This window comes from Diabrotica virgifera, chromosome 7 (genome assembly GCF_917563875.1).
Source record: "Diabrotica virgifera virgifera chromosome 7, PGI_DIABVI_V3a".
In the NCBI taxonomy this organism is placed as follows: Eukaryota; Metazoa; Arthropoda; class Insecta; order Coleoptera; family Chrysomelidae; genus Diabrotica; species Diabrotica virgifera.
In genome coordinates this window covers 119,933,054-119,959,972 of record NC_065449.1, presented here as the reverse complement: position 1 = coordinate 119,959,972, position 26,919 = coordinate 119,933,054, and positions in this window count along the sequence as shown.

Sequence of the window (26,919 nt, the reverse complement as noted above, 5' to 3'; positions counted from 1 at the left end):
ACAGAGGGTGAAAAGTGGAGGTTTTCGATACTTTTTATATTCTTTGGGCAATTTATAGAAATTTTCTTTAACAGGATTGTGTTTTGTAAATTAAATTTGCTGTTTCAGTGGCCGATGGTATGTTAGTGATAAGCCCTTAAAGAACCGTCAACCTTATCACCCAAAATCATCATTAATTGACCAAAAAATAGAAAAAGTATCAAAAACCTCCACTTTTCATCCTCCATAACTCTGGAGCCGTTGATTTTATAACAATTATGTGTAGAACATTTTTTGTTTTAAATTTTATGCAGAACATTTTTGTATAGAACATTGTTTACGCTAAAGCATAGTTTTAGAAATATTGACAAAAAACGTACAAAAACTACTAATTTACCGACTTCTCCCCCATCTTCCTTCCCCAGAAACCGGACGCTCAAAATGGTGTAACGTTTTACTGAAAAATATGTGGACCATATAGAACAATTTTGGTGTTGAAGGAAAACTTTTACTTTGGATGTCTGGGTTAGGCCTTTTTTGGACCAATTATACTATACTACCTCCGTAACTTTGGAACCGTTTATTTTAGAAGGGTTATGCATAGGGCCTTTTTTATTTAAAATTTAATGTAGAACAATTTTGTATAGAAGGTTGTTCATGCTAAACCGCATAGTTTTAGAAATATTGACGAAAAACGTAAAAAACTACGAATTTACAGATTTCTCCTCCCTATCCCCCCTAAACCCGACGCTCAAAATGGTGTGACTTTTTTCTGAACATTATGTGGACCATATAGAACAATTTGGTGTTGGAGGATAACTTTCACTTTGGATGTCTGGGTTTGTGTCTAACTATACCATACTAATATTCATATCAGATTTTTTTGTAGCTGGAATATTGTATGCGCCACTTATAATAAATATCTTCCAAAAAGGGTAAAAATGACGTGGACTGTTTTTGCTATATTTGTGGCAAATTCTTTAAAATGGGAGGCAAATAATTTTGTTTGGCAGCTCTACAAGAAGCTTAAAACAGTTCTTCTTCACAATGGAAATATATTTCCATCTTTTCCTCTGACTCATGCTGTAATGATCAAAGAAAATTACGAGAGTGTTAAAATGGTGCTTTAAGTTTTAATATATGAAGAGTAGCTACATACGCGTGGTTAGTGATAGGGCATTTCAACATGGTTTTCTGGTGCGAATGCAAGGCGGATACACTAAATATCCATATTACCTTTGCTTATTGGATAGTAGACTCGAAGCACTTCACTACCAGTAGCACTCACGGTCTCATCGGAGCGAGTTTTAATAATGAAGAGCCCCATCCCGCTTTAATGCCTCCATTGCATATAAAATTAAGTCTCATGAAGTAGTTCGTAAAGGCTCTTCGTCAAGATTATGAGACCTTTCAATTTTTAAAATAATTTTTCCGAAACTATCAGAGGCTGACAATTACAAAGAGCTTATGTCTAATATGCTTGACAGCTTCAAAGTCATGGGTTGCAGGATGTCTCTTAAAGTACAAATGTTACATGCTCACTTGAATCAGTATAAACACAACTTGGGTAGATAAAATAGCAGAAATTGCTTTTACCAATATGTAATGAACTTCGATCAACTCAACGGTACCAAGGAGAATGTAATGAGAACATGACGTTTGGGAGCTCCTACCAGGCAGTCCTTGTTTACGCAATAGAAATACCAAAACTGTTCATGTTTAAAGTTTTATTTGTATTGTTTTTAGTATTTATGGGTTTTGTATATGCCATCTTTTATAATTAAAATTAATAAAAATATATAATTTAAAATTTGTTTACTTTTAAAAATAATTTAAATTAAAAAATAGAGCTTCTTCATCTTTCAAATTTTGTTCTGGTAAGTACAAAAGCAAACTTTACTTGATAAAAATATTTTTTCTTTCTTCAGATAGGCATAATTAATCAAAATCATAGGTACAGAACTAAGACTCAAAATTGGCAAGTCGACTGGAGTTCGAGTTTGGCAAGCGAGGCGAGAGGTCGTGTGGCAGGTGTATTGGCGATAAGGTAATTTCGAATTCGAAACCTATCACAATAAAAACACCGGTTTTTTAAAAGACCTATCGTTATCGATAATCGTTAAACTTAAAAAGCGTTCTTGTGCGAAATAAAAATAAACTTCTAAGTGTATAATAATAATATTTATATTAGTGCTGAGGTTAACATTTAATTTAAAATGGCCAGTGGCGGAACAGGAACAATCCGAAAGGAAACCTATAGAAAGAATGAAGAACTATCTGATAGTGGCGACGAAGAATCTAAGAAGAAAAAATATAAAGAAGATAAATTATATTTTGAAAAGAGTAACCTGACGAGACGAACACCGAATAAAAGCAACGACACAAATGAAGAGATGATAAAAATGATGCGGGAAGTTATGTGGAAAAATGATGAAATGATGGCAGAAATAAGAACCATACGGAAAGACCAAAAAGAAACGATGGAATATATTAAGGAGCTGAAAGAAAAAAACGAAAAATTGGAAGAAGGTTTAAAAATGGCAAACAATAGAATAGAACAATTGGAAAAAGATAGACGGAGAAATAATATAGTATTAAAAGGCCTAACACTAGATGCTACCGACGGAAAGCCTGTAAAGGAGTCAGTAGAACACTTCATAGGAAGAAATCTGAAATTAGAGGTCAGACTGAGAGGAGCGGTGAAGATCGGCGACCAAATCTTTGTAGCAGAAATGGAAAACCTAACGGATAAGATGAGTGTACTAAAAAACAAAGGAAAACTGAAAAATCTACAGGGACAAAAGGTGTATATAGAATCAGATTTAACAAGAAAGGAAAGGGAAATACAAGCAAAAATTAGGAAAATGGCAAAAGAAGAAAAAGACAAAGGTAATACTACGAAGATAGGATATATGAAACTGGAGATTAATGGAAAGGAGTGGAAATGGGACCATAATAAAGAGAAACTTATACTAACTCACAGAAATATCGGGGAAGGGACTTCAAAAAACTAAAAGAAAATAATGAGACCGGACCCACAACAATGACAACCAAGGCAATGAATGGGAAAAGCGATAGGGAAAAAGATGATGCAAAGGTAAACAAGGATGAAAATAGGAAAAAGGGGAAAGCTAGATTGCAGAAAAAAGGAGAGATAAAAATGGGAACATGGAATGTGAGAAGCATCAATGGAAAAGAGGAAGAACTGGTAGAAGATATGATAAGACAAAAAATAGAAATACTAGGAATAACAGAAACGAAGATGAAAGGAAAAGGTCTTAAGAAAATACACAAAGGATATTGGTTACTTTGGGTAGGAGCGGATACAAAAGAGAGAGCAAAAGAAGGAGTCGGGATAATAATTGCACCGAATAGACTACAACACGTTATAGAAGAAACATATGTTAACCAGAGAATATTATCGGTGAAAATTAAACTGATGGACGAAGAAATATGGACAATAATAACAGCCTACGGAGTAAATGAAGATGCAAGAAAGGAAGAGAAAGATAAATTTTTCGAGGAGCTCCAAATGCAAATTGATAATGGGGAAGAAAACATAATTGTAATGGGAGATCTAAACGGTAGAGTCGGAAACAACAACAGCGGAATAGAGGAGTGCATGGGAAAAGAAGGAGAAGAAATGCTAAACAGAAATGGTGAAAGAATAATAGAAATATGTATGGAGAATAAACTAGTTATAACAAATACAAAATTTAAACATAAAGAAGTACACAAATACACGAGAGTACAAGACAGCAGAAACGAAAAATCAATCATAGATTACTTTTTGGTAAGCAGCAACAAATGGAAAAGAGTACAGGATACGAAAGTGAAAAGAGGCTCGGAGATTGGCAGTGACCACCATCTAGTAATAATGAGAATGAGAACAACAGAGGAAAAAGAAGAAAAGAGAAGAAAGGTAGTAAATGAAAAAATAAAAAGTTACAAATTAAAAGAGGAAATATATAAGAAGAAATTCCAAGCAAAATTAGATAATACTTTGAAAGGTAGGGCAAAAAATACAAATATAGAAAAAAAATGGGAATATCTAAAAACCAGCATAATCAAAGCAGCTGAGGAAACTTGCGGGAAAGCAAAAATAGCAAACACTAACATGAGGAGAACAGAATGGTGGACGGAAGAAATACGAGAGAAAATAAAGAACAAAAAAGACAAATGGAAAAGATACCTAAGCACAAAACACCCGGAAGATTACGAAGCATATAAAGAAAAAAGGAAAGAGGTTAAAATAGCGGTGAAAGCAGGAAAGGAAAGGTCATGGGAGATATTTGGACAAAAAATGACAAAAAATTATAGGGAAAACCAAAAACTCTTCTATGGCGCATTAAAACAACTCAGACAAAAGAAAGAGCACACGATGCCGAATATAAAAGACAAGAATGGAAACGTACTAACAGAAGAAAAACAAATAATGGAAAGATGGAGAGAACATTTCAAAGAGCTAACTCATGTAGACAAGGACAACATAGGGGAGATACAAGAAAGGAATGAAGAACAACAAGTGGAATCCATAACAAGAGAGGAATTAGAGAAAGCAATAGAAAGAGTAAAACTGGGCAAAGCACCAGGCAAGGATCATATCACCCCGGAAATGATAAAATTCATGGGGACAGAGGGAATGGATAGCATGAAAGAACTAATGAATGATATCATAAATAGAGCAGAATTACCAAAGGACTGGAAGAAAGACATTATATTACCAATACACAAAAAGGGAGACAAGAGAAACTGTAATAATTACCGAGGTATCACCATATCAAGTATCCCTGGGAAGGTATTAGCAAGAATACTAGAGACAAGAATAAAAACACAAATAGAAACAACTATGGAAGACACACAGTGTGGATTCAGGAAGGACAGAAGCACGCAAGACCTAATATTCACATTAAGGCAAGTAAGTGAGAAGGTAATCAAGAAAAATAGAGAGATACATATGTGCTTCATTGACCTGGAAAAGGCGTTTGACAGAATCCGAAGAAAGGACGTTTGGAAGACACTAACAGAAAGGGGAGTCGACAGACACATAATAGAAGTAATAAAGGATATGTACAAAAATAATACAAATACAGTAAGAACCAATAACGAGGAATCCAGAGAATTTTCTACAAGTCAAGGCGTCAAACAGGGATGCGTGCTGAGTCCACTGCTATTCTCAGTGGTACTGGATGAAGCGATAAAGAAAGCCAAGAGAAGAATGAGAAAACTAACATTAGGATACTGGCAAATGAAACAGACTCAACTATCGGAGCTACTATTTGCAGACGACATGGTATTGATAGCAGAAAACAGAGAAGACTTACAGAACAATCTTGAAATCCTAGAAGAAGAACTATCAAACATAAATATGAAAATTAATACAGAGAAAACAAAAACAATGATAATTTCAAATATGAGGAAGACACACGCAATAGAATTAGACGGGAAACAACTAGAGCAAGTGGAATATTTTAAATACCTAGGAGTAATAATCGAATCAAATGGTAAACAAAACATGGAAATAAACGAGAGAATGGGACGAACAGGAAGCTTATTTAACACTATGAAAACAACATTTTTTGGGAAAAAAGGGATACCGGAAAAAGTAAAAACGGCAGTCGTTAAATCAGTAGTTAGACCAACAATCATGTATAGCAGCGAGACATGGACATTGACGAGGAGACAAAAATCCAGAGTCAATGCTATGGAAATGAGGTTCCTGAGGAAAATAGCAAACAGAAAAAGGACAGACAAAATACGAAACGAAACAATTAGACAAAACCTAAAACTAGAACCAATCAATGAAAAAATAGTAGAACGACAACTTAGATGGTTCGGGCACGTGTGTAGAATGTCGAACGAGAGGCTAACAAAACGAGTGTTCGAAACGAGAGTGCAGGGGAAAAACAAAAGAGGGAGACCAAGAATTATGTGGGTAGATGAAATCAGGAAAGAAGTCGAGAAGAAGGGATTGACATTGGAAAGTGCAAGAAACCTAGCGCAAGATCGGAAAGCATGGAGACTACAATGCCAAACTCAACTCCACCAGCCTTACACCTAAAGGTAGAAAGGCTTAGGACTAAGTAAGTAAGTAAGTATACTATACTACCTCCGTAACTTTGGAACCGTTTATTTTAGAAGGGTTATGCATAGGGCCTTTTTTATTTAAAATTTAATGTAGAACAATTTTGTATAGAAGGTTGTTCATGCTAAACCGCATAGTTTTAGAAATATTGACGAAAAACGTAAAAAACTACGAATTTACAGATTTCTCCTCCCTATCCCCCCTAAACCCGACGCTCAAAATGGTGTGACTTTTTTCTGAACATTATGTGGACCATATAGAACAATTTGGTGTTGGAGGATAACTTTCACTTTGGATGTCTGGGTTTGTGTCTAACTATACCATACTAATATTCATATCAGATTTTTTTGTAGCTGGAATATTGTATGCGCCACTTATAATAAATATCTTCCAAAAAGGGTAAAAATGACGTGGACTGTTTTTGCTATATTTGTGGCAAATTCTTTAAAATGGGAGGCAAATAATTTTGTTTGGCAGCTCTACAAGAAGCTTAAAACAGTTCTTCTTCACAATGGAAATATATTTCCATCTTTTCCTCTGACTCATGCTGTAATGATCAAAGAAAATTACGAGAGTGTTAAAATGGTGCTTTAAGTTTTAATATATGAAGAGTAGCTACATACGCGTGGTTAGTGATAGGGCATTTCAACATGGTTTTCTGGTGCGAATGCAAGGCGGATACACTAAATATCCATATTACCTTTGCTTATTGGATAGTAGACTCGAAGCACTTCACTACCAGTAGCACTCACGGTCTCATCGGAGCGAGTTTTAATAATGAAGAGCCCCATCCCGCTTTAATGCCTCCATTGCATATAAAATTAAGTCTCATGAAGTAGTTCGTAAAGGCTCTTCGTCAAGATTATGAGACCTTTCAATTTTTAAAATAATTTTTCCGAAACTATCAGAGGCTGACAATTACAAAGAGCTTATGTCTAATATGCTTGACAGCTTCAAAGTCATGGGTTGCAGGATGTCTCTTAAAGTACAAATGTTACATGCTCACTTGAATCAGTATAAACACAACTTGGGTAGATAAAATAGCAGAAATTGCTTTTACCAATATGTAATGAACTTCGATCAACTCAACGGTACCAAGGAGAATGTAATGAGAACATGACGTTTGGGAGCTCCTACCAGGCAGTCCTTGTTTACGCAATAGAAATACCAAAACTGTTCATGTTTAAAGTTTTATTTGTATTGTTTTTAGTATTTATGGGTTTTGTATATGCCATCTTTTATAATTAAAATTAATAAAAATATATAATTTAAAATTTGTTTACTTTTAAAAATAATTTAAATTAAAAAATAGAGCTTCTTCATCTTTCAAATTTTGTTCTGGTAAGTACAAAAGCAAACTTTATTTGATAAAAATATTTTTTCTTTCTTCAGATAGGCATAATTAATCAAAATCATAGGTACAGAACTAAGACTCAAAATTCATGTTGACCAGTGTTAACAAAGCAGTTAAAATAATAGATTGCGTTGATAAAAATGTAAAAGAATTAGAATAACAAGTTAAATATTTCAAACGACTGTGAAATTCCCCGTTTGTTTAAAAGGGTTATGAAATTATGACTAATGCTAGAAGATTTTTAGCACCCCTTTATAAAAGCAAAGCAAATTATTGTCAACAATGTACAAACTATCATCATCTTTAGTCATTTTAAATACGTTGCTGAAGATAGGCCTCACGTAAATAATTCCATTATATCTGATATTAAGCAAATATGGAGAAAATAAATACATTAATAATGGAAGCAACTATAAATAATGTTATAAAATATTATACTATAAATAATATACTAATGTTACGATATATACTCCAGGCTGTGGGTGAAAAATAGGTCGATTTCAGGATATAATTCAGGAATTTTTGAAACCTATCAGGTGTTGTAAAGGACGATGCCAGGAATAACTTCTACTAAAATGTGACCAAAAATATTGTGAGCTTTTTTTGTTATTGCGATTTTCATTTGTTTAATTTGCAATTTTTAAAGATTTTTAATTTTGTAGCTTAGGATATTGATTCTAGAGAAAAACTTTTTAATAGAAAGTTGTTGTAAATTAAAAAACCTACAATTTGAGCTATGGTAAGTTTAATTTCGTTTATTGGTTATTGCAAAACTGCCTGCGAAAGGTGCAAAATGGCCGTTTTTTACAATTGCGTTATTTATTGTACTAATAATTTTTTTTATTTTTTAAAGCTTTAAAATGAAGATCTTTCAATTCCAAACATAAAAAAAATTGTAAGGCCGGATTAACGAATTTGTTGCTTAGATATTATAAATTGTTTATCCCAAGAGGTCAAATATCGAAAGCTATAACTTTTTGAAAAAAAAATCGTAAAGAGTTGGTGAAACATCCAGTCTCCTTCTAAAGAGTTATATTTTCATATTCTGATGTAAATACATGCGTAAAACATTTTTAAACCTCTAATTTTTGGGATTGAAAATAAGGGGACAAATTTCGTTAAAATCATTAAGAGCTGAAGCGGCCCTGTACATCCTATAAGTTTTTAACTTACAGATTATTGTTGCTGAAGACGAATCGAAGATTTATAAAAAAATTAAAAATTTCTACGACCAACTGAAACCGAGCTAAATGTTGGGTTTGAAAATAAGGGGGCAAATTTCGTTATAAACATTTAGAGCTGAAGCGGCCTTGTACATCCTATAACTTTCTAACTTACAGATTATTGTTGCTGAAGACGAAACGAAGATTTATAAAAAAATAAAAATTTTCTACAACCAACTGAAGCCGAGATAATTGTTTCTTTTTTCTTAAATCGTGGTGCCTTTATTTATAACAATTAAAAAATTATTTTACAGTCATTGAATAAAGAAAGACATATTATCTTAAAATAAAAATTATTATAAAATATAGTTACGTTTAATTATTAAAAATTATTTTTAAAATCGGTGCTTTTGTGAGCGGCCGAATTTTGCAAATCGTCCGGCTTGCTTCAAATCCGCGCGCTCGGAAAATTTTTACGTAACTAGTATTAAATTTTGACCGAAAACAATTTAACAATATTACCATTATAATATACAGTCTATTTACCACTGTATTTGTTTTTCTTGATAAACTTTTATATGTGAAATCTCATTTCTGAAGAAATAATATTACAAAAATGATACATTATATGAAATATATAACTATATTTTTAATTTTTTCATTGTTTTATAAATATAATAATAATAATGGTACTTCTTATTATACAATATAAAAATTTTTCTTCTTGTAGTGACTATCCGTTTTGGATGTTGGCGACCATCATGGCAATCTGTACTTGCTCACTAAATCGGTACTGCTGCTCTAAAAAGATTTGTAGTTGATGTGTTGAACGACGTACGTAAATTTTCTAGCAAGGTAATCCTTCGTCTTCCTGGTTCTCAGTTTCCAAATGGGGTTTGCCAAATTGCCATGATGGTCGAGAACATCCAAAACGGATAGTCACTACCAGAAGAAAAAGTTTTATATTGTCTAATAAGAAGTAACATTATTATTATTATATTTATATAACAATGAAAAAATTTAAAATATAGTTATATATTTCATATATAATGTATCATTTTTGTAATATTATTTCTTCAGAAATGAGATTTCACATATAAAAGTTTATCAAGAAAAACAAGTACAGTGGTAAATAGACTGTATATTATAATGGTAATCTTATTAAATTGTTTTCGGTCAAAATTTAATACAAGTTACGCAAAAATTTTCCGAGCGCGCAGATTTGAAGGGAGCCGGGCGATTTGCAAAATTCGGCCGCTCGCAAAAGCACCGATTTTAAAAATAATTTTTAATAATTATATGTAACTATATTTTATAATAATTTTTATTTTAAGATAACATAAGTCTTTCTTTAGTCAATGACTGTAAAATAATTTCTTAATTGTTTTAAATAAAGGCACTACGATTTAAGAAAAAAGAAACAATTATCTTCGCTTCAGTTAGTTGTAGAAAATTTTTATTTTTTTATAAATCTTCATTTCGTCATCAGAAACAATAATATGTAAGTTAGAAACTCATAGGATGTACAGGGCCGCTTCAGCTCTAAATGTTTATAACGAAATTTGCCCCCTTATTTTCAAACCCAATATTTAGCTCGGCTTCAGTTGGTCGTAAAATTTTTTATTTTTTTATAGATCTTCATTTCGTCTTCAGCAACAATAATCTGTAAGTTTAAAACTTATAGGATGTACAGGGCCGCTTCAGCTCTAAATGTTTTTAACGAATTTGCCCCCTTATGGTCAAACCCAAAAATTAGAGGTTTAAAAATGTTTTACGCATTTATTTACATCAGAATATGAAAATATATCTCTTTAGAAGTAGACTGGATGTTTCACCAACTCTCTACGATTTTTTTTCAAAAAGTTATAGCCTTCGACATTTGACCTCTTGGGATAAACAATTTATAATATCTAAGCAACAAATTCGTTAATCCGGCCTTACAATATTTTTTTATGTTTATAATTGAAATATCTTAATTTTAAAGCTTTAAAAAATAAAAAAAATTATTTGTACAATAAATAACGCAATTGTAAAAAACGGCCACTTTGGACCTTTCGCGGGCTGTTTTGCAATAACCAATAAGCGAAATTAAACTTACCGTAGCTCAAATTGTAGGTTTTTAAATTTTCTACAACTTTCTATTAAAAAGTTTTTTTCTAGAATCAATATCCTAAGCTGCAAACTTAAAAATATTTAAAAATGGCAAATTTAACAAATGAAAATCGCAATAACAAAAAAAGCTCACAATATTTTTGGTCACATTTTTGTAGAAGTTATTCCTGGCATCGTCCTTTACAACACATGATAGGTTTCAAAAATTCCTGAATTATATCACGTTTTTTTACCCACATCCTGGGGTAATAAGAGATTTATGACTGTTAATCTGCAATCAATCACAAACAAGTCTGGCTAATTGGCTCTGGCAAAGCCATTTTTCAAAAAAAAATATAAATAAGGAACTATACTCATTGGAGAAAGACGAATTAGAGAGAATGACACATTTACAAAAACCAATTAAGGAAGCATTGAAGAAAATACGGTCAGGAACTGAATGGACAGAGAATACACAAAGAAGAGACATGCCACTGGTATAAAAACATTGGCATAGTTAAAAAATACCTGTGTTTAATGGAAAATACGAGACATAGACATGAACAACGATCCACGATTTATTCACAAAGCTGATTCATGAAAATAGCCTATTAACGAACGCAAAAAAATGCAGTAGGTATACAGTATATATCTCAAAACACAACTAAAAGACGAAGTGAACCCAATGATACAACACTTGCGTATAACAGAGGCAAACTATGAAGTTGTAACAAATTAGTATGCTTACTCTGAAGGGGGTTGGGGGCTAATTGATATCTACAATCAGATAGGGAGTCGATATGGGGCTTTATGAAAGGTACAGCAAGCACCCAATCGTACTTGTGCGAGACAGTTCTCAGGTTTTAGATGGGAAGCTGGGTTGTAGCAAGTTTAGGGGGTAATGGAATCGGAATACTAACTACTGACACCAAAGAAATACAAGGGTACTTGCAGAAATGTCCTGGTAATTAAAAAAAAAACAGATTCCTGGTAATATTTTTAAATGGGCGCCTTTTCAGCACCTCCTTCTTGGAAAGGAGATTGGATACAAGATTTCTTCCTCTTCTTCGGGGCTTATTTTCTTACTTTCTTACTAAACCGCTTTAAAGTGGTTAATATTTTTCCATACGTTTGGACAAATGAAACAGAACAAGATCCATTTTGTTTATTTAAAATTAGATTTCATTCAACTTATTACTGTTTAAAATAAAGAAAGAAAATGGAAGCCTTGAATTTACAATATAAAATAAGAGGTGATACACAAAGAATCTCTCTTTTTAATAAAACAAAGTAGAATTTACGAAATAACAAGAATTATATGTATAGAAAATTTATCTTTGAAATACTGTGGCAATAAAAAGGAAAGAAGAAGAAGTTGTGAATACATATGGGATTAACGGAGGCTCCGTTGCTCAGAATCGGTTAGAGATGTGAATGTGGTTTTTTACATTTTCTTATTAGCTGGGAAATAGATGATAATTGATAGACAAAAATAAAAAAAGTGAAGATAGCCACTAGAGATAAACTAGGACATGATGGACAAAAAAAAAATAAATAAATAATGAATCGATATAATGCCGAAACGGCGCCATTTTGTTTTTTAGATTTGAGATGGAACACAAAGAAAAACTCTTTAGACGAACAAATCAACTGAAAATTAATTAAACATAAATAATTATCTCAAGATACCCATAAATTTATATAATGAATCATATTTATTCAACAAAAAATTATTGAAAAAAGAAATTAAAATTTTGGATTTCGAAAAATGAAATCGGTTTTTAAAAAATATTTTTATTTCTAAACTACAATTTTAAATATGACTGAACTCGACAAGACCAAGAATAATAATGAATTTTACAATGCAAATATAATGAAACAATCTAACAAACTTCTGGTGGAAACTGCAGAGTAAGCTGCAGGTGTTGGTTGGGATTCTGCCAGGTCCGGACTTTCGTACCATGTAACTCCTCCGTCCTTAAGAGGAAAAAATAACGGAGGTATTTTTGGATTCCAAATTTTGGGGACATCTTTCTTCCAATGGGATTTCGTCAGGAACCTTCTTATTTTTGTAATATTTTCGGCATCTAGTAATGACATAAATTGTAACGATTAGTATTAATATAGTTAGGATGACTGAACCAGTGCTGATAATGGGTGTAGTTGGAAAGCCAATTTCTTGTACAGGTGAAAGATTTCTGGTGATTCTGTTAATTTCGTATAGTCCTTCCACATCGATTTTGCTTAAATTGGTTACTTGATAATTTACCTTTTCAGTCGAAAAATGTTCTAATTTTGGTAATATAATGATTTTTCCAGATTGGATACGTGGGTTGTTTGAAAATTTTAAGGTTCCAACCTCTATTTCACATTTTGGTGGGATTTCTATTAACGAAGGTTCTTTTATTTCCAAAAACGAATTGGACACACATTTTGAGATGAATTTGACAGTACTGGACGGAATTATCAAGATTTGGTTATCCATAACGTGTTCAATAATGGGTTCTTGTAGATTTATTTCAGTGGCGTAGCATTTCTCTGGATTACGTCCATCAATCAATTTATAGGTGCAGGTATCTATTTGGGTGTAGTCCTGTTGACAGTAGTATCTGGTTTCGAGGATGGGACATTCTTCTTTTATCGATAGTGATTTTTCTCCTTTTGCCAAGTAGGGATATAAAGGAATATATGTTTGATGATTTTGTATTACGGGGTAAACATGGAAGAAGTCGTAATTTTCTGATTTGAATATAGGAACATGGATAGCGAATATAAGCTTGGATTCATAAAAGGTTACTTGGGTACTGAGAAAGAGATAGTATGTTAGCACATTGTTAAATTTTGCGATCTGTTCTTCTTTGTATATATGTGATAAATATGACATCATTTCTGAGATTTCTTGGGTAGATATTATTGAATTGTGAAGAGTATTTAATTTAGAGAAAACGATCGAATTTTCAATATTGTCAATAAATGTTATTAAATTTTGGCAATCGAGATTAATTTGGTAAAGGATACTTTGATAAGTTATGTAGTTACCCAAAGTAATTATTTTGGTTTCTAATGAATATTTAAATTTTTCAATATTGTCTTGCAATTTTTGTTGATTTTGCCACAAGGTTGATAAAGACTGATTATAATGATTAACAAGCTTTTTGTACAAAGTTGACTGAAGGTTAAGTTCATGAATTACATTTTTGTGATTTAATTGTAAAATATTGATTGCTTTATCGTATCGTTCTCCATCGTCGGCATCTAAAGTTCCAAAAGCCCATTTATTAATTTTGCCTATTCCATCTATTAAACCTCTTTTAGAGCGAATATGTGGATTTAAATTTTCAAATTTTCTTTCAAGAATTTTTATTAAGAATTCGGTTCTTTTTGTCATTTGTTCAGCTAAGTTATGAAAAGATATAGGGTTAGAAGCATTACTTACTATTAGACTATTCTTAAGGCTATAAAAATGTTTAGTTAAACTAGTTATCTGTTTAGTTACTTCTCTTAAATCTAGATAGTGTATAAAAGTATGCTTAGTGTAAATAATTTTACAGGATCCTAACAATATGGGTAACAAAGGGTTCGATATAGGAGTAATTTTTACATCTTCTCCTTCACATCTATGTTGAAGTGCCAGGAATATCAGGAGCAAACACGTTGTCCGGATTTTCATTTTCCTGAAAAGATATTTTTGGTTTTATTTTGGGTTTTCTGATTATATTTTTATGGTAATTTCCTTTATTAGTTTGTAATATAAGACCTGAATCTTGAACAATTTCAGTCTTTTTAAATTTGGGTGCCTTTTTATCGCGCAATTTTGTTTTGACGTATGCAACGTCTTGGTTAGAAAAATCTGGAGGGTCATTTCGATTTTCATTTAATTTATTAATTATTTTTTCTTTTGTTTCTTCGTTTCTAGTTTTTATTATTTCATATAACTGTTTACTTGCTTTTTTATGATTTTGTACATAGTAAGATAATATAAGGTTATCGTCCAAGTCAAAAGGATCTGGACTATTAATATGTCCTTTTATGATTTCAAATGGGGTAAATTTAGTGATGGAATGAATTGAATTATTATAACTTAGAATAGCATGTTTTATTAATTGATTAGGGGTTAATTCTTTATTTTCCTCTCTAAGACAGCGAAAGCATTCTATTAATGTAGAATGAAACCTTTCTACGGGAGAGTTGGAATTACTATTTTTAGAAGTTGTGAAATGTAGTTCTATATGGTGAAGTTTACAAAAATCTTTAAGGTCATTATTTTTGAATTCTGTGCCACAATCGGCGGTAATTTTATATGGTAAACCATGGTGGCTTACAAAGAGAAGTAAATTTTCCACTACAGAGGTGCCATTGACACTAGGTAAAGGGTATGCTTGGGCATATCTCGAAAATGAATCTATGATCGTTAAATATGATTGATTAGAAATTTTAAAGACATCTACATGAATATGTTCAAAGGGTTTTGATGCAGTGGGAGTTAAACTAAATTTTATAATTGGAGGATTTCTATCGTATTTATTTTTAAGACAGGTTTCGCAATTATTTATAAATTGTTCGATATCTTCTGCCATTTTTGGCCAATAGTAACGTGATCCTAAAGACATTTTTACTTCGTTTATACCACGATGTCCTTTTTTGTGTACATGATAATATTCTAATTTTTCTTTTTGTTCCTGCGTATTTATTATGTCAGTTAAAAATTTTGTGGAATGTACAAATTTAAAAGCAGAATTTTTAAAATAATTCTGAACTATTACTACAAATGTTTCTGGTAAAATATTTTCTCTAAAATACAATGCATAAATCATTTTGGGGTCTATATATTCTTTTACAAATTTAAAAATACTTTCTTCAATATTTCTTTGGGGTAAAGTAACATAAAATCTATTATTATCAAATATTTTTTCATTTTTGCATTTTATTTTATTTATTTCTCCACCTATTATTATAATTTGATTTTTATAAGTATTTAAAGCTCTTTCGGTTATGGGTATACCTAGAATTGGATTTTCTAAAGAAGTATGACACGTTTCTAAATCTGAGTCTTCTGTTTCTGGATTTTCGAAAGGGGGTCGAACTTGTATGTCCGAAATAATATTTATTTTATTTGTTGATCCATCATTTAGTAAGGAGTCAAGGTCTCCTTCTGAAAGTTGCGGTAAATCGTCTAAGTTGCTTAGTTCATTATCTATTATTTCATTTATGTCGCCTAAATTAACATCCATGGATTCTGTCTCGATAGCATTCAAGTCGGAATCTATTTTAATTCTAGAAAGTGCGTCGGCTACTTTATTATTTTTTCCTTTTAAATATTGAATATTATAATCAAATTCTTCGAGCTTAAGTCTCCACCTTACTAAGCGAGAGTTTGGCTCTTTAAGTGAGAACAACCACTGAAGGGGTTTATGATCAGTTAAAATTTGGAATCTGCGACCGAAGAGATAAGGTCGAAAATATTTGCAACCATATACAATCGCTAATAACTCTTTTTCTATGGTTGAATAATTAATTTCGGCTGAATTCAAAGTACGTGAGGCGTAACATATAGGATGGTTATCTTGCATTAGAACAGAGCCTATTGCGAAATTAGAGGCATCTGTTATTAATTGAAAAGTTTTATTAAAGTCAGGATAAGCTAAAATAGGTTCTGAAGTTAAAAGATTTTTACAAATATTAAAACAGTCTAAGAATTCTTTATTGTGGATAACTTTCTGATCCTTTTTCAAACACATGGTCATAGGTTTAGTTATAGCTGCAAAGTTTTTAATAAATTTTCTATAGTATCCTAACAAACCTAAAAATGATTTTATTTCCTTCTGTGTACGAGGGATAGGAAAATTTTTAATAGCTTTAATCTTTTTTGGATTAGGCTTAACTCCGTCTGGGGTCACTATATGCCCTAAAAATTCAACTTCCTTTCTGAGGAATTCGCATTTATCAATTTGTATTTTTAATTGTGCATCTTTTAGTTTTGCAAACACTAATTTTAAATTTTGAATGTGCTCTTGGAGACTTGTGCTAAAAATAATTATATCGTCCATATATACCATACAGATTTTATTTTGTAAATCCTTTAATATTTCATCCATTACCCTTTGGAAGGTGGATGGTGCGTTTTTTAAGCCAAAAGGCATTCTTAAAAATTCGTAGTGTCCATTATTAACGCTGAATGCTGTTTTTTCTATGGAGCAGGGGCTCATCTCGATTTGATGAAAACCGCTAGCTAAATCAAGAGTAGTAAAATATTGTGCTCGTCCTAATTTGTCCAATATTTCGGTAATATTGGGTATCGGATATCGATCACTAATGGTTTTATCGTTAAGTTTCCTATAATCTATAACGCAACGAAATTTTTGTTGATTGGAAGAATCGAGTTTCTTCTTTACGATCCAAAGCGGCGATCCCCAAGGACTGCTGCTGGGTCTAATAATCCCGTCGTCTAACATTTTGTCAATTTGCTTTTTAATTTCTTCCTTGTGGACATACGGATATCTGTACGACTTTACATGTACAGGTTCTTCGTCGGTTGTTTTAATAACTAGTTTTACTTTTGACGTAAATGTAAGTGGGTCACCGGGTTTCAAAAATATATCTTTATATTGAGAGCATAATTTGATAATTTCGGATTTTTCTTCTGCGTTCATATGATCCGTTCTAACAAGATTTTGTATTTGCATTTTATCTATTTTATGTTTATTTTGTCTATTAGAAAATTCAAATTTATAACATTGATAAACATTAGAATTATATGGATAAGCGTATAGGGGTTTTAATAAAGTTATAGATAAATTTTTATTTGTTTCATTGACAAATTCTACTAAAGCTAAACCATTATTTGCTACAGTTAGCATTTCTGGTACATACATATCACCTAAAATTTTCTTATCAATTAATATTTCACCGTTTGGTACGGTCACAGGCACTTCCTTTAAAATCTTTTCATAAGGGCCAACAGATATTTCAAACTTTATGTCTGATGGTTTTCTAAATTTAATAGGGATTATTGCGTTAGTGCTAACAAGACATTTATTATTAAGGTCAATATTAAACCTCATTGATAATAGGTCATTTATACCGACCACGCCGTCGAAAAATTCGTGGAAGTCGTATAATATGAAATTTAAGATATTGTCGCGGTTAAATTCTTGAAACGCTGGTATCGCAGCTTGGTATTTGATATTTTTCGTACCGAGAGACGTGGAAATTGAAACGTTGGAATGAAATATACAATCTGAATAAAATTGTTCAGCAATACTTGGTTTTAAGATTGACTTAGTACTACCGGTATCTACCAATAATTTTAATGGAGGATTAGAAATAGTAATATAAGGTAAAGGGTTATTAGAGGTTAAATTCAATTCGATTAAGTTATTTGGTTTTCTGAGGCGGCTTCCTGAAAATTCTGAGAAAAATAATCTAAATCTACTTGCTCACTGGAATGGATATCTGCGTCGACGTCGCTATGCGTCTGTTCGCATTCCTGTCCATCGTAAACATTATTATATAATTCTTCAGCTATTATATTTGGCTTTTGCCCATTATTTTGAAAATAGTTTCTCCTAAAATTATTTGTTCTTCTATTGAACGTTGACGGGAATCTAGAATTTGTAGACATATTCATCGGTTCCGGCTTCGGAAGGCGATGCTGGGGAATTTGATTTGGTCTGAAAATATTCGTATTTCGGGAAGGTCCGAAGACTTCTGAGTTCGTTGGGAGATTTTTAGGGGGTAACTGTTGAGGCTGTACGTTAATAGGTTGGCGAGGCCGTGGGGGATTTTGAAAATAATTATTATTTGTATTAAAGTTTGGATTTGGGGGAATAGAAGAGTTTGGTTGAAAATATTGATTGCTCATAGGATTATAAAATTGCCTGTTTGGATTAGGGAAATTCTGCTTTCTGAAATTGTTTCTATTTTGGTGTGATTTATTGTCATTAATATCGGAATAGAGTTTTTCGAAGTTCTCGAATTCATTTACATAAGCTATGGCGTGTTCTAAAGAAGCTGGTGCTTTTAAATGCATATTATTTCTTAATGTGCCGGTACAACCCGCAATAAAAGTATTTAGTGCTGTATTTTCGCAAAATTGTATGAAAACAACTTTTTGATTTGCATCAAGATTAGTATCATTGCTAATTCTTTGTACTATACTACTTCTCAATAATTGTAATCTATTTCCAAATTCTATTAAATTTTCATTTCTTTGTGGCCTAGTTCTAGTCAGTTCTTGTGTTAAACATTCTAAGTTACGTTTATCAGAAAAACATTGTATAAGCGCGGCTTTTAAAAGTGTCCAATCATTTAATTCTACCCTATTTCCTACCATAAGCTCAGCCTTTCCTACAAGTTTATTTTGAATACATTCAAAAATGTGATTATTTAATTCTTGGTCATTATATGCTCTATATGTAATAACTAAATTATCGCAACGAGAAATAAATTTGTTTAAGGTATTAGTATCGCCATCATAAGGTCTAATATTTGAAATTTTTGATTTAAATAATTCCCAATTAATAGGACGACGTTCAGCTTGACTAGTTGCCATTTTAATATTTTTCTTATCTTTACTCTTTTTACTTTTAAAGCTTACTTTTAAATTCTTAAGAGATTCTACCAAGGAATCTTCATCAATCATAAAAATTAAAATATCGTTTCATAAACAATGTCTTAACAAAACTATCTTCCGAATTTATGAAAAATAAATAAGGAAGGCAAGAAGGAAACTTGGCACTCACCTCGATAGTCTTTGCCAACTACTTCTCCAAATTCGTCTACCCAAATGAAGGTCTGCTGTCACTGAAGGGCTGCTTTCCACTGGGGCTGCTTTCCACAAAACGGAATGTTCGTTTGGATTTGCACTTAAGGTGTTAAAACGCCAAAGTCCCGAAAAGTTCTGTTTTCCGATAAATACGAAATTCACAGTTTCGCGACTCGCACAAATCCTACTGACTGCGCCAATTTTGGATTTCGAAAAATGAAATCGGTTTTTAAAAAATATTTTTATTTCTAAACTACAATTTTAAATATGACTGAACTCGACAAGACCAAGAATAATAATGAATTTTACAATGCAAATATAATGAAACAATCTAACAAACTTCTGGTGGAAACTGCAGAGTAAGCTGCAGGTGTTGGTTGGTATTCTGCCAGGTCCGGACTTTCGTACCATGTAACTTTAATGTGGATCTTTTTCTGGTTTTACATTTTTTTGTAAGAGGTATTTTCCACAAATACAAATAAATACAATATTAAATAGGTACCTTTGTGTCTCTGCAAAAATGGCCTGCAGCTTTCAACGCTAAGTCCAGATATTACAGTCGTAGCACTTTTCACTTCATTGGTAGGTACCACAAAAATACAATACTGATGGTACACTTTTTGAATATACAATAGTATGTAGTTTGCAAAGTTAAGCAATGCATTGCTTGTTTTAGTAACTTAACTTGTTTTTACAAAAAAACGACTTCTTTTCACTACGATTATTAATAAGAACTGCTTGAGATATTTGGTTAACCCTGAACTGCTTGCCGAAGGAACTGGAGGTGTTTTCCACACCGAAAAACAAGATATTAACATGGTGACTATCGACCATCGAAGATGGACTCGATAATAATATATATGCAATATATTTTGCCTGGTAAAAAGGATGACATCACACCAGACATTGCACAGTTAACTAAGAATCGACCTATTCACTTGGTCGTCTGATCGATAGTGATTTTTCTTAATTTCTTACGATCTCTTTTCTTGCTCCCAGAAGAACCCCACCTTTTTTCCCCAGCTCACATTACCCTGATACAACCAACCAATCGCAGCAAAATAAACAACCCTAAAAAGTACCACTTTTCTCAAATATATCACAGAACGTTAGTCTAGCCAACCAAAAATAAGATATCATGGTCTCAGATGACAAATATTAACCAATTCTAGCAAAATACTAAACCCTGCTCTTTTTGCATGACATAATATTTAGCGAATAAAAAAAAAACAATACAGTACTCTGTGTTCAGATGCCAATAAATAATAATCATTAGTTAGAAAAATAAACGATAAGATCTTTAAGGTTTTTGGTGTTTATACGTCGCAATTAGATGATTCAATTCCATTTCGGCTTAATTAAAGGTATTTGTTATAGGTAATTATTCATTCCAAATGCGACCCTTTTAATTAAAAGAAAAACAAACACATACTCATAAGTGTTTTTCAATATTATAAAGAGACTTATCGTTTCTTAACGGAAACCATTAACAATTCTTAATATTTCAATCGAGAAATAAAAACAAGCTTATACGTATATTTCTTACCTTTGTGAAAAATACCAAAGGTCGTGTAGACTTTCATTATTTTTCTCATAAAAGTTATGAATTATATTTAAACAATAAAAGGTGCAGATTCGTGAATTGCAAAGTTAAATCGCAAAAATTACGTGACAAAATTTAAAATTTATCTATTTGGTCAAATTTATGTTAAACTTCAGAGTCCAAAGAAGTTTAGCGGGGTGTTCTAGATCTAGATGTGTTATAGAAAAAAAAAATGGTGCAACTTTTAATTTTAAGGAAAACGTGGTTTAACTTTTTTTATTTTTACGGTAAAATTGCGATTTTTACAATGTTCACCTCACTAAAATTTAAAATAAACTTCATTTTCGTTTTCAGCACAATCAAGAATATAAAGTAAGACCAAAATTAGCCACTCACCTCCCATGGTCAGTATCTCGAAAAATTAGCGTTATTTTGGGGATTTATAAGGTCGATGTTAAAAGTTGCACCATTTGTTTTCTATAAAACATTTTGATCTAAAACTTTCCAGAAAACTTTTATGTACTCTATGCTTTAACAGGAATGTAATTAAAAATATAAATTTTAAATTTTATCAGTTAACGTTTACGATTAAACTTTGCAATTCACCAGTCTGCACCGTGTAATTTAAAAATTTCAAAACTTTTACTAGAATTAGACTAAAAGCTTGAAGTAGATACCATTGTCTTAAGAAAAGTGAGCAATAATATAAATACTGTACAAACTTTGGAACAAAAATATTAAAATGGACCAGAGTTGCAGCGAATTAAATGCAAAAAAATGAAAAAAATTTCATTTTTTTATTTTTAGGGTAAAATTGCGATTTTGTACTCCCCACCTAACATTTAAAATAAATTTTATTTTCATTTTCATCACCGTCAGAAACATAATATAAGACCAAAATTAGCCATTCAGCACCCATGGTCAATATTTCGAAAAATAAGCGTTATTTTGGTGATAAGCGTCTTAGAACAGAGTTGTAGCGAGGTAAACGCAAAAAAATGTGATTTCATTTTTTATTATCTAGTTTTCAGGGTGAAATTGCGATTTTGACAATCTTCCCCCACATAAAATTCAAAATAAATCTCATTTTCGTTTTCAGCACCATCAAAAACATAAAGTATGACTAAAGCATGATTCATTTGTTATGTAGCAAAAAAATCAAGTTAATATTATCAAAAAAAAAATTCAACGAATTTAATGCAATTCACTTTTAAAGTTACTAGCACACGAAGACATTACCCTATACAAAATTTCATGGGTTACACATCAAAACGAAATATACATCTGTACCCTTGAGACGATGCTAATAACAAGAGGCTACACTGGAATCTAAACAGGGGGAGACCGTAGCCTCTTTGCTGGACTTCAAACCTTGAATGTTAAAAATATCAACATATCCTCCAATAGTTAATTCACGCTGCGTTCATCAGAGACGCCATTTATCAAACCCCATCCTTTTTATGCCATCCCTTACAGAAATGGACTATTGCTCCTAATCAGCCACGAAGTAACTGTCAAGAAGTAATTTCTGGAGCTCAGTACAGGAGACAAAAACAAAATAATAAAAGAAAAAAGGTAGTGTGAAAATTGCTTGTCTCAAAAGAAGGAAGCACAATGTTTTCCCGGCAGAGATGTAAACAGTGTGAAGAATAACACCAGGAAGGACTCTTGGTCAATAAAGGAAGCTCAAATGAAAGAAAGAAAGAAGTAGAGAACAAGTCCCTGAAAAAGACGGGTGAGATTTCGGAAGTTCGAGCAATGAAAGCGATCCGAGTAAGAGGAGAAGTTTGTACCACCCTGAGAGAAGGCAGGAATAACAGAAGACGAGAAGATACTAAAGAAAATAATGGGTACAGAAACAGCAACATATAGAAGCGAGGACAAAAGTCTGTAAACTGTACAAGCCATAAGGATTTAGAAGCATTACTTGAACAGCGATTGTGCGCATAAAAGATTCCAAAGGCGACTCTCACATAATGAGAGCACTAATAGACCAAGGTTCACAATGTTTGATTATCACATAACAAGCGGCGACAACATTAGAAACTCAGACAACCAATATATGCAATAATCTTAGGAATAGGTTCGGAGGAAGAAAAAATATTGAACTGGAGTAGGAAACTAATCATTGAAACACATTTCCGAAGTAACTTTGAGATGGAAACAGAGGCGTTAGTACTACCAAGAATAACCAAAGATTTGCCTGAACAATAAATACAATTACAAGAATATAATGAAAGAATCGTACTATTAGCAGACCAAATATACCAAAAAGTAGGGACGATAGACGTATTACTAGGTGTAAAATAATGCAGCAACATATTGATTAAAGGTATGTACCGATTAAGTAACGGGCTACTCACTCAAAATACAAAATTAATATGGATAGTGTCAGGAACGACACACAGAAAAGAATCCAGTCATCAAGAATCAGATGATGGAATACGGACAATAATAACGTCGAGAAAATTTTGCACTTTAGCAGGGTCAATAACTTGTATATGTGCTAAGGATGAAGAAACACTTGTCCAAACAGAAAATTCCAGAACATGCCATATGCACAAAAAGTATAAAGGCAAAAGAAGAAATGAAACAAACGAACAAAAATACAAAAATACAAATACAATACAAAATGTCGATAGAAGAAAAGAAGGTAAGAATATAATACATAAACACAAAAACAACCCCGAAAGAAGAAAGGATTATATGTAGAAACAAAACCTACAGTAATACAAACGAATACGAACGACATGATTCGAGAATGCATCGTGATAAAAGGTACAGAAAACCAAACAAATACAAGACATGATACGGGATGTATCATTATATAAACTAGGGAAATACAAATAAACATGAACGATATGCTACCAGGATACATGACAATAAAACTAGTTTAAAAGGAAAAAGGAGCATGGCAATCTCAACAAGTAAGAACTAGTAAGGAATTGATTCAGGTTAGATACCGCCACCATGAGCAATGAACGAGTTCGGTGCCCGAATCAAAATGTTTTTCCATAAATGTTTGCAAACTGGATAGAGTTCGACCTTAAGGTTTGAAACCTACGCACGTCCAACAGGAGGCTGCTTAGAGGAGTGCCTAGGGTGGTACTAGAATCCCACTCAGTTCAGTCTTGCGGCTCCAGTACGACAATACAGTAGCCACATGATGGATAAAATGCAAACGGATCTTGGAATTATGGAATTATATATGTACGAGTATCTATATTTTTTTATGAAGTCAGCTAGACCCCTGAATATGGATGGGGAGTGTTTGCACTCCTTATTCCCGACAAAGGAATCTACTCAAAAGAAGATTATATTTCACTCCTCTACTTAAAAAAACTACCAATAAATTTACTAATGTAAACTCATACTTCAAAAGTTTAGTCATCCAAGAAGACAATACCAAGAGTTGACTGCAAAATAATTAATACAGGGTAATACAATTTAAGAATATTTATAATGGGATCCAATACCAAACAATAATAATTTTCTAGAAATACTAGTTCAAATACAAAATACTAATAATGAAACATCCGTCCCACTCACTACCTTTCCCATCAACCTAACTGACTTTGATTTAGATTCTGATTCAGATATTATTAAATAAAATGTTGCACTGTTGGGGTTGGGGTAGATGATCAATTTAGAGACTATTGTATTAACATCACGTACTATGTTATGTAATATTAAAATGATATTAAATTACATATTATTACAAAAATAATATTACAATTTTTTAAAGTGAAAACTCCTTTACGGACGTTTTGCGATATTTGGATAGGGGAAAAAGCATTGAATTCGCGACCGTCATCGCGACCGTCACCTTTACCGACGTTATGCGATTTTTAAATAGGGGAAAAAGCTATGAATTCGCAACCGTCATCGCGACCGTCATCGCAACCGTCATTGCGAACGTCATCGCTTATGCTATATATTATGTGTATGTATATATAAATTGTGCAGAGGTATTTAAATTAATTTAAAATAAATGTAAAACCTATTTTAGGATGGGAAAAAAGGATTTATTTCGCGACCATCATCGCGACCATCATCGCTTCGGAGAAATAAATTTTGTACATATATAGGTTATTGTGTGCATGTATAATATAAATTGTATAATTGATGGATTCGACCGTTACTTGATGGAAGTTCATTTTATCTCACAATAAAACACTGAAAAACGTTTGTTTTTCTATACTTCCACAAAATTTATTACAACTATGTCATTACTACAGCTGTTACAGCGTTGAGAAAGGCACTTTGCCGAAACAGCTGTAGTAATAACATAGTTGTAATAAATTTTGTGGAAGTATAGAAAAACAAACGTTTTTCAGTGTTTTATTGTGAGATAAATTGTATAAAAGTATTTAAATTTAAAATAAATGTAAAATTTATTTTTAGATGGAGAAAAAGGATTTATTTCGCGACCGTCATCTCTTCGACAAAATAATATTTAAACGTATATTATTATAATGTACGTATAATAATCGTAATATTATTGAGGTTAAAACTTCTTTAGGGACGTTGTGCACTATTTAGATGGGGAAAAGTGTTGAATTAGCGACTGCCATTGCTTCTGCGAAATAAATTTTTGAAGTGAAAACTTCTGTAGAAACGTTGTCACCTTTTTACATGGGGAAAGGTATTGAGTTAGCGACCGTCATCCCGACCGTGATTGCTTCGACGAAATAATGGTTTGAAGTGAAAACTTCTTTAGGGACCTTTTGCCCTTTTTAGATGGGGAAAAAGTATTAAATTAGCGACCGTCATCGCTTCGGCGAAATAAAATTTTGAAGTGAAAAGTTCTTTAGTGATGTTATACACTTTTTAGATGGGGAAAAAGTGTTGAATTAGCGACCGTCAACGCTTCGGCGAAATAAATTTTTGAAATGAAAATTCCCTTAGGGACGTTGTGCACTTTTTGGAGGGGGAAGTAGTATTGAATTAGCGACCGCTATTGCTTCAACGAAATAAATTTTTGAAGTGAAAACTTCTTTAGGGACGTTGTGCAATTTTTTGATGGGAAAAAATTATTGAATTAGCCACTGTTATCGCGACCGTCATTGTTTCGACGAAATAATGTTTTGAAGTGAAATGTTCTTTAGGGACCTTTTGCCCTTTTTAGATGGGGAAAAAGTATTGAATTAGCTGCCGTCATTGCTTCGACGAAATAAAATTTTTGAAATGAAAACTTCTTTGGGGACGTTTTGCCCTTTTAAGATGGAGAAAAATTATTGAATTAGCGACCATCATCGCGACCGTCATTGTTTCAACGAAATACATTTTTGAAGTGAACACTTCTTTAAGGACGTTGTGCACTTTTTAGATGGGGAAGAAGTATAAAATTAGCGACTGTCATTGGTTCAAAGAAATACATTTTTGAAGTGAATACTTTTTTAGGGACGTTGTGCACTTTTTAGATGGGGAAAAATGTTGAATTAGCGATTGCCATTGCTTCTGCGAAATACATTTTATAAGTGAAAGCTTCCGTAGGAACGTTGTGCCCTTTTTAGATGGGGAAAAGTATTGAAGTAGCGACATTTATCTCGACCGTCATTGCTTCGACGAAATACATTTTTGAAGTGAAAACTTTTGGGACGTTGTGCAATTTTTAGATAGGGAAAAAGTATTTAATTAGTTACCGCCATAGTGCCCGTCATTGCCTCGACGAAATATTGGTTTGAAGTGAAAACTTCTTTAGGGACATTTTGCCCTTTTTAGATGGGGAAAAATTATTGAATTAGCGACCGTCATTGCTTCGACGAAATAATGTTTTGAAGTAAAAACTCCTTTAGGACGTTGTGCACTTTTTAGATACGGAAAAAGTATTAAATTAGCGACCGTCATCGCTTCGCGAAATAAATTTTTTAAGTGAAAAGTTCTTTAGTGATATTATACACTTTTTAAAAGGGGAAAAATGTTGAATTAGCGACCGTC